The sequence below is a fragment of the Furipterus horrens genome, unplaced genomic scaffold (assembly GCF_987537825.1).
Source record: "Furipterus horrens unplaced genomic scaffold, mFurHor1.1.pri manual_scaffold_17, whole genome shotgun sequence".
In the NCBI taxonomy this organism is placed as follows: domain Eukaryota; kingdom Metazoa; phylum Chordata; class Mammalia; order Chiroptera; family Furipteridae; genus Furipterus; species Furipterus horrens.
The window spans coordinates 94,508,559-94,517,656 of record NW_028327187.1 but is presented as its reverse complement, the minus strand read 5'-3'; the positions used below and the strand labels follow the sequence as shown (position 1 = coordinate 94,517,656).

At 41.6% G+C, this 9,098-nt stretch overlaps 1 pseudogene; it reads right to left on the bottom strand.

Annotated features, from left to right (window-relative positions):
* Nucleotides 1-7,799: 7,799 nt before the first annotated feature.
* LOC149991622 (melanoma-associated antigen B16 pseudogene) lies at nucleotides 7,800-8,840 on the bottom strand (annotated as a pseudogene).
* Nucleotides 8,841-9,098: the final 258 nt, after the last annotated feature.

The window sequence follows — 9,098 nt, the reverse complement described above, 5'->3', positions numbered from 1 at the left end:
CTGAAGGAGTTTATCATCACCAAACCATTATTATATGAAATGTTAAAGGGACTTATTTAAGAAAAAGGATATCAAAACTATGAACATTAAAATGACAACAGAACCACAACTATCAACAACAAAAGCTAAGGAATGGAACAAGGTAAAGTAAGAGACAACTAGATTGGGAACAGAATCAAAGGTATGGGGAGCATGTGGGAGGAGGGCAGCTGGGAGGGGGAAGGGGAGGAGGGAAGGAAATGGTGCAGAAATTCAGAAGCAAGGTAGGAGGGTGGGGAATAGACAGGGGAATGTTGAGAAGAGCTTTATGCACAACCCATAGACATGGACTAAGGGTGGCAGACTGCTGGAGGGAGGGGGCTTGCTGGGTGGAGGGGAACAAAGGGGAAAGAAATTGGGGCAACTGTAACAGCATAATCAATAAAGCATACAAAAAAAACCACTTAAATACAAAACAAAGCTGTGGTACACTTACAAAACTGAATACATGCAGCAGAAAGAAAGAAGGAATGCCTACCTTTTGCAACAACATGGATGGAACTGGAGAATATTATGCTAAGTGAAATAAGCCAGGCAGTGAAAGACAAATATATTAATCTCATCTATAAGAGGAACCTAATGAACAAAACAACAAACAAGCAAAACAGAACCAGAGGCATGGAAACAAGGAACAGACTGACAGTGACCAGAGGGGTGGAGGGAGAGGGATAAGGGGGAAGAAGGAGAAAGACTAGTCAAGACTATGTATGAATGACCCATGGATATGAACAACAGGGTGGGATTGACAGTGGGAGCAGGCTGGGTTGAGGAGAGCAAAGGGGGAAAAACTGGGACAACTGTAATAAAAGAACAATTAAATATTTATTAAAAAATTAAAAGGAAGAAAAAGAAAATTCATTATTGAGAATATATACTCATCAACAGCATTATGGGCTGGTATACCGAAAATGTACTGACATAGTTAACATTTCTGAGAACTGCTCTTCGAATTTGTTTTGTTGAGTCACATAATACTGTCTTTCCTGACATAGCTCACTTTTCCATTGCTCAGGATTGTGTTGCCCCTCTTAACTTTTTTTTTTTAATGTTGCTCACAGACAAAAGAGGACATTGACATCTATCGTTGTCTTCTTGCTTCCCTGCTGGAAGAATGTTCAGTAACATCTATGCTACTATTTCAAATTCTTTAAGTAATGAAATTCATTTTCAAATGATAGTCTTGACAAGTTTCATGATAATTATCCACTCCAAGTCGGACTTTCTTTTCCTGTTCATAAGTAACATTGTTCTTTTTGAGAACAGCTTTGACATGTAAAGAAAAACATTTTTTTAACCAGTTCTTTCCCCTAACACATTCAACAAGTTCCTTTAATCAATGTAGCACTTTAACAACATTGCTATTCTTTCAAAGTACATAATCTTATTGCTAGAGAAATATTAAAAAGTATGAACAAGAAATAAGTAGACTTTGCTCAGTGGCTTATTTGAAAAGTCAACAATTTGGGGGCATTTTCTTCAGAATTAAAACGTGACATCAGAGCTTCAAATAAATTGGTTTCTTTCAAATGCATTTGTTAAAGTGATTCAGTGGATTTTTGAATGAGAATTAAAGAATTCTAAATGCTAACAAACTCACTAAAATCCTTTAAGAACCCAGTTCAAAAAATATAAATTCTGAAGTAACAATCATTTTGCGATTATCACTTCAGTGTCAACAAAAAGGATATCAGATGCTGCTTGCATTGCATTACACAGAATATGGGTAGGTAGACAGCCAATATCTACCACAGAATCATGCGTACTTTATTGATGTCAACTTTAACAACTTTAACTCATTAACTCCTAACTAAACAAAGAAGAAATCTTCAAAAATGTTCTATTGTCTGAAGCCACATCTGCAAAGGATTTTACTCACAATAGTCTTACAAGAAAGCCTTTTCTTCTGTGGCCATGAAATCAAAAAGATGAGGTATTTAAATCTTTGGTAATCCCTGTAATAGTAAATGTAGCTACTGTATTTTTTATTATCGCAATAGATTTGGTTCTGATACTTCAAAATTTGCTTCCAACTTGAGGTGAAAAATTGATGATATACAGTAGAGAAGGCCATTACATCTTCTGCTGTGATTATTTTACCTTTGTAATCTGAATATCTCTTAATCAGAAAAAACACGCACTGTTTTTTAAATGTCATTGGCAGTAGTTAAGGAAATCGTACAACCCTCATGCTCAGCTGTTAGTATATGCTGGTTTATATTTGAATTTCCACTACTTACTATATTGAATGAAGCATTGCATATGGCCTAACAATCTTTGAAAGGACGTGTTCCTCGTTTAATAAAAGTCCATCATTCATAAACTTTATCATGACATTTAAACTATGTTTGGGCATTTTGAGGTTCAAATATACACAAAAATAGATGAAAGAAACCATACCAGTATTTGAAAAGATTAAATTTGAACATCTCATGACCATGTCAGTCAGTATGCCTGTCACTCACAAATCTGAGCATGTCTGTAAATAGGGATTGCTGAATGGTAGAAAAGGTTGGGAACTTGTGAACTAAGAACTTGAAATCCATATTTGATGCAAAAAGGATAACTTCTCATTTGCTAGAGGGAAGAATTGTAAGACACATCCTTCCTGAACATTGCTGGAGCTGATCTTGTATGAGATTTTAGTTTGGGGATTCAAGGATGGGTGGGCATTCAGAAGCAGAGTGTCGGGTATCAGCAGACTTTGGACTGTGTTCCTGTGGTCATTAGAGTAAGGTTGCTATAGACACACTGAATTTCAGAAGCATGGCCCCTGGACAAAAGAAGCTGCTGACCGGATGCTGCCTGGAAGTGTGAGGCTGTTGCTGACTGGCTGACTTTCAGGACAGGTGTTTGTGAGGGTATCACTGATTGGCTGATTTTCAGAGGCCTGGCACTTAGTTTCTGGAGACAGTCATTGGTGGGTTGATTGCACTGATTATATATTTAGTTAATGGTGGTTACTTGTTCATAATTTAGGACTATGTCCCAAAACCAGGCTTTTTCTTTCATATTTCCTTTTTCTAATTTTAAATACTACCACCACCACCACCACCCCTGCCAAACCTCTGGAGAGAGCAGACCTTTATTTGTGAAGGTATGATTTTCCACCCAAGTGATTTAATCACCCATCACTATGGTTGAAAAATAGCTCTAACTGCTAAATTTGTCTAACTTATTTTAAAAAGCTGAATAAAGGACATCTAGGGTGTCCTGACAAAGTTGACATAGAATGCAGGACAAGATCCCATACAGTACATGTCCTGAGTGTTCAGAATGGTTGGCCACCCTAGATGAAGTCCATGTATGAGGCAGGGTCTTCTAGCACTGCACTTTCCCAGCAGTGTTCAGGAAGCACCCTAGAGTTCTGTGGGTATTAGGGCCCATTGTCCCCAGGGGGAAGAAAGACTGAGGAGACGAGACTCTGGGCTTGCTATCCCCACTTTACTCAGGCCACTAGTATTTCTTAACATTCACGGCTACGATTTCAGGGAAAGACGTCAGCTAGGATATGTAGTTTCATGTCTAAAACTTTGACAATCACTGTCCTCCAGTTAGATTAAAGATGTGTCATGAAGTTCTGGCCTCCAGAGCCCTGAATCCAAGATTGCCTCTAGGCCCTTTCTCTGTATGTCATGAGGAACTTGAGTTACTGCAGAGTTGCCAGCTGCCTAGTACAGACACATTAGTCATAGCAGATAAGTGTCTGTGTATTGTGGGTGTAAGCTCAGCCTTGAACAAAGGATATCATGAATAGAAGCCTAAAAGCAACCCAACATCGCAGGCATAGGCAATAGTAGGCAAAAGCACAAGTATATGCTTAAAGAGAGAGCTTAAGGAAACAGGAAAACATCCTCTGATTGGTAGATTTCTGGGTGAGTACTTTTATCCCCTTTTAACCTCTTCCCTGGATTTATTAAAGCTTAGTATCATTTGCTTTTCAATAATGTTTGCAGGGGAAGAGACAGAATATAGGCCTCAGTATGCAAAATGTTTGATTTTTACCTCCACCCATGGCCTCAAATGACAGCTCCTGATGCAGCCAAACTTAACCTGCAGCTCAGGCACTTCTGACAGCTAGACCTCCCCAACTTCCTAAAATTCTAATATGTCTCCTCCTGATCATCCTCACATCCACAACCTGAATCAAATGCTTTGCCATTTCCTTTTGTTTTGTATACCTAGTGTTTGCCTCAGTATATGTTCAATAACAGCTTGCTAGATGAATGGGTGGATGGATGAATGAATGAATGAATGAATCCATCGATCAATCAATCAATCAATCAATCATCCAAAGTACCAGAGGCAACATTCACTAATTCAAAATAAGCCCTGATAAGAGTCTTCTGCCTCCATGAATTCCCATGAGAAAATACCACTGAGAATGTGATCATCGATGTGTCCTTCCCAGACCCTAACACTCTCATCTTGGAGGCGGGTATGCTGGCAACAGTATGGTACATCTTGCTTCCCTCACTGTGTCCCACACATGTCCATCATCCCCTGTCAATTTAACAATGAAGTGTGTCATCTCCATCAGCACACCATATACTCTGCAAATGTCTGCTCCTTGGCTCAGTCCCCTATACCAGAAAGTATCTGGTGACAACACAGGCCAGCAAACAACCCCAGGGCACCCACCTGATGTGCGAGAAAGACAGGAGGTATGAGAAGGCAGTCTGAGTTAAGAACACCATCTGGATTGTTTTTTGAGACATGTCCACACCTAGTCTTTTACCTGCAGCCACTGAGCTAATTAGTTCCTTAAGGCATTCTCCCTCCAATTTCTCCTTCCTCGCGACGGTATATTCCCTTCCAGTACTCATGATACTCGTGGCCTGCTTCAACTGTGTATCATCATTCGTAGCCTCACGCATTCACATAGCCATAACCTAAGTAAAGGTAAGAAATAGCCATCTCCAGGAGACATAAAGATAGCTCCCAGCCCAGGTACATTGTGGGTACACTGGACTCCCAGGGTCATCAAGAGATGTTGCTCAGCCTGAATCCATCAATAGCATCACTAGGTAACACAGAGGAGCCAGCTATATTCTGCCTGACAATATGTTGAGAGCATTCTAAGGTAGGGTTGAATGTCTTACATGTTTTGGGTTCTTTCATCTACCCAGTAGACCTGCCCACTTAAATGACTTGGCAATTTTCAGCCTGCAGAGCTGAGTCAGAAAAGTTCCAAGCCTACTCATGTAAGTGTTCCTGGATGCTCAACCCTGGTCCACCACCTTCTCTCCGTATGGTCAGTTTTCTACATGATGCTGAATTCTAGATTCAGATCCCTGCCTGACAGCCTGCAAGGAGTGCTCTGGACTTGGTTTTGCTGTTGGTTTTTCTCACAGACTCTAGAACTTGCTCTCCCCACAATCCTCCTCATGCCCCTCACTAGCTGAGATTGTCTGTCCCCAATCTCCGGCACCTGTCTATCCTAACTTTTTGCTTCTCAATGTAGAAAGAAAATGTCTTGTTGACATCAGTTTTAAAGCATGTTCAGAAGAATCCTGTGACTCAGAACATCTCTGTAGAAACCGAGCTTTATATGGACAAGAGAGTAAGTTAATTTTCTGCACATCCTAGTTAGAAAACAAGGAAATAAAAATTAATATAACTGTGAGACATTTTTAATATATGTCTGACCAAAAGTTAAATGATTAGAAAAACAAAATATGGAGTGCAGAGTACTTACATACATTAATTTGTGAAACGATGAACTGGTAGATTGGTGGGATGATACTGGTAATATTTATAAAAATTTTCAATTTTCATAACCTCTCTACTTTATCCCAATCTGTTTGCTGTCTTTCCTAGGCACAATTCCCCAAGAACTGATGCCCGAAGTTGTTGATTTTGGTTCCATTAACCATAGAAACTAATGAGAACTACTTATCTATGCATCAGAAGAAGAATAAATTATTATGGAACATTCGTATTTAGAATCCTAGAGCTAGATTTATATGTGTTGTCATGGAATGACGTTGCATTCACTTTATTAAGTGACAAGGTAAATGGGAGAACAATATATACATTACTATCCATTATTTTTAAAAAGTCACTATTTTTATAGCACAACTATGTATTAAAGGCATAAAATTATCTTTAAAATAATACATACCATATTTTTATTGCAGTTACCTCTGAGAAGAAAGCTTAATTTTGTAAGACCACTGTAATGGGAGGAGATAGATTTATGTATGTCAGAAATATTTGCAACTGGAATCTATGCACCATTATTAGCTTTGTCATTAAAATTTTTAAATAACCTTAACAACATAAAAAGCACCTGTTTATTAGTTAGATAAAATAACCGCTAGCTGATGCACAACATAAAACCTAAAATCTGAATGGCTTGACACAGCAAAGGTTTACTTCTTGTGCCTATAAAATTTGATGTCTTTTGGCAGGGGATTTTTCTAGCAGGTGACTCAGGGATCCAGGATGCTTCCCTATTGGAGGATATATTATTTAATATGGGCTTTGGGGAAGGAGGTATTTCCCAACTGGATACAATTCAAAGCTCCTAGAATTCTTGTCAAGGACCACCTCCTTCCCCCCTCCCAGTTGTCCTTGCAACAATACATCTCTCTTTTCATTCCCTCACGCGCTCCAAAAGTCTAGGCCTTGCCTAGTTTGCCAAACTATATTGAACATAACCTATTTAAAAATATCCCTTGAATGATGTGGGTTCAGGATTTCCTAGCCCGGAGCAAAGAGTGCCAGCTTCTGGGTATCTTACCTCAAGAAGGTATCATCCTCCTTTCTCACAAACTCCTTGAAGATGATGGTCAGAAAACACCAAATCTGTGCACTGTATTCAATTGCACTTGGACAAGTAAGCAGGATAGCTTCCAGTCTTCAACCAGGTGGGATGTGGTTTACCCACGATCCCAAAACAACTGCTAAGAAATATTTCCCATTCCAGGCCCCTGCTCACCACTCCCACAGGCTCCTCTACTGGACCATGCAGTTGAATTTAAAGTTACCTCCCACTGAAGGACTTGCAGTTGACCAAGGCCTCAGCCTGCTTTGTCTCAGGACCTTTGCACCTGACTGCCTTCCCATGAACCCCTCCCACCACCTCCTGACTTCTTCTGACTTTTTCTTTTGGTGTGAAAGGCCATCCACCTTCGCCTCTACATGACTCCTGCTCCTAGTCTCTCCAATTTTATGGGTTGGTAGGGAGCCTTGTTTATCCTAGCATCCCCAGTACTAACAGAGTGCTTTCCAAAGAACAGGGGCTGGATTAATGTTCAGGGAATAAATGAGCCAGTGTATATAGGGTCTAATTTATTAAGATTTATTTCTCATAGCAAATACATGCATGTGTCATTTAATTTTACAGAACAGCAGATGAAAAGGAATAAGTGAAGCCAAGAATTGTTCTCTCATTGAACCCAACTATTTTACTGCTGAGTTCTCTGACAGTTTCAAGGTAATGCCTATTCAGATGTCATGTTATCTTTTTGAGAATACAAAAGAAGACAGTTTCACTATTTGGTTTACAAACAAACAAAACTTGTGTTCCTAAATTTCATGAACAGCAATACATGTATGACCATCATACTAAAACTTAGATTCTGAAACTAATGAAAAGTTTTCTTAAAAGGAGCAACATTTGAAAACTAATTCCCCCCAAAAGATAAACCTCCCTCTTAACCATACAGAAGAGAGGCACAACGATGTAATACACTGTATTCCCTACAGCCCACCCCAGCACTCCACGACCTCTCCTGAAGAATCTGCCTCAGACTGTATTAGGGGTGGGAGGAGCTACTGGGTGTGGCCGGGGAACTTGCGCTGGCCACCCCAGTAGCCACTGCCTCGGCTGCTGCTCTACGTTGAGATCTCTCTACTTCATCTCTCAAAGCCTCTGCATACTGGGATGGGAAGAAAAGGGGTTCAGCCCCATGGACGTCGGCCAAAAACTCCAGCAATTTCATCTTCCTGACTTCAGCATGGGCCCTTGGACCCCACAGGAACTCGTAGCATGGAGGATCACTGTTGGGCACCTGGCGGTACTCCAGGTATTTTTCCTGCACCAAATCTTGGGTGAGGAGTTTCCTGGGCTCCCCAAACATGAAGTGGCTCAACCCAGGATGTAAGTTCATCGGTTCTAGCAGTTCCCAGATATCCTCCTCAGTGGCGCGATTGCCATTCACGAAGATCGCACCTAGGACCGCTATCAGGATGCTGGTCTTGGGCACGGGGTCATTACTACTCAGCCTTAGATCATAGGTGAGGCCTAATTTGTTAACAATGGCATAGCTGTGGCTGGTGGGGTCTACTTCTTTCACATCAACTCCAAAGATCATCTCCATGTACTGACAGGTTTTCCTGAAGATCTCAGGGAATTCATGCGCATACTCTTTGAAAGCATCAATCATGTCTGCCCTCGTGATCGGCTCAAACATGTGATGCTTTCGCAGCATGAACCGTGACAACAAAGTCACCTTCTGATCTAAAGGGTCTGCAGGCAAGCTCCCAGTGTGCAACAGGGACATTGAAGAAGCTGCACTAACCACCTTCTCTTGGCTGCCAGCGCTCTCATCTGCTTTACTGGGCGAGAGGGGACTGGAGGCGGTGGAAGGGGAACAGGCACTCTGAGGACCCTCTGGGATACCAGCTGGGCCAGCAGCCAGAGCCTCCTCTGGGTTCCCGAGCATTAGAAGACCGCAGGAGGAGGCTGTGGTCTCCTCCTGAGCCTTGGAGACCTGTGCAGCCCCCAGGCCCTGGGTCTCACTCTGGGCCTGTTCTTCTTCCTGTGTGTAATGTGGACTCTCCTGACGCTGAGACATGCCCACTGCAGGCGGTGGGAGCAGGCAGGGATGTGGCAGGAGGACAGATGAAAGGAGTCCACGACCTAGGGAAAAAGGGGGGATGTGAGTGCCCTCATCTGGTAGATTCGACTCAGTCCGACAGAGTCCTCGAGCGCCGCAGTCAGACGGTCACTCCAAGAGCTTCCCAGGATGACAAAAGGGACGGAACTTTTTTCAGGTGTGGCCCTCTCCATTCTGACATAATTGGTCCCCTCACTCAATGTCCTTACCTTGGCA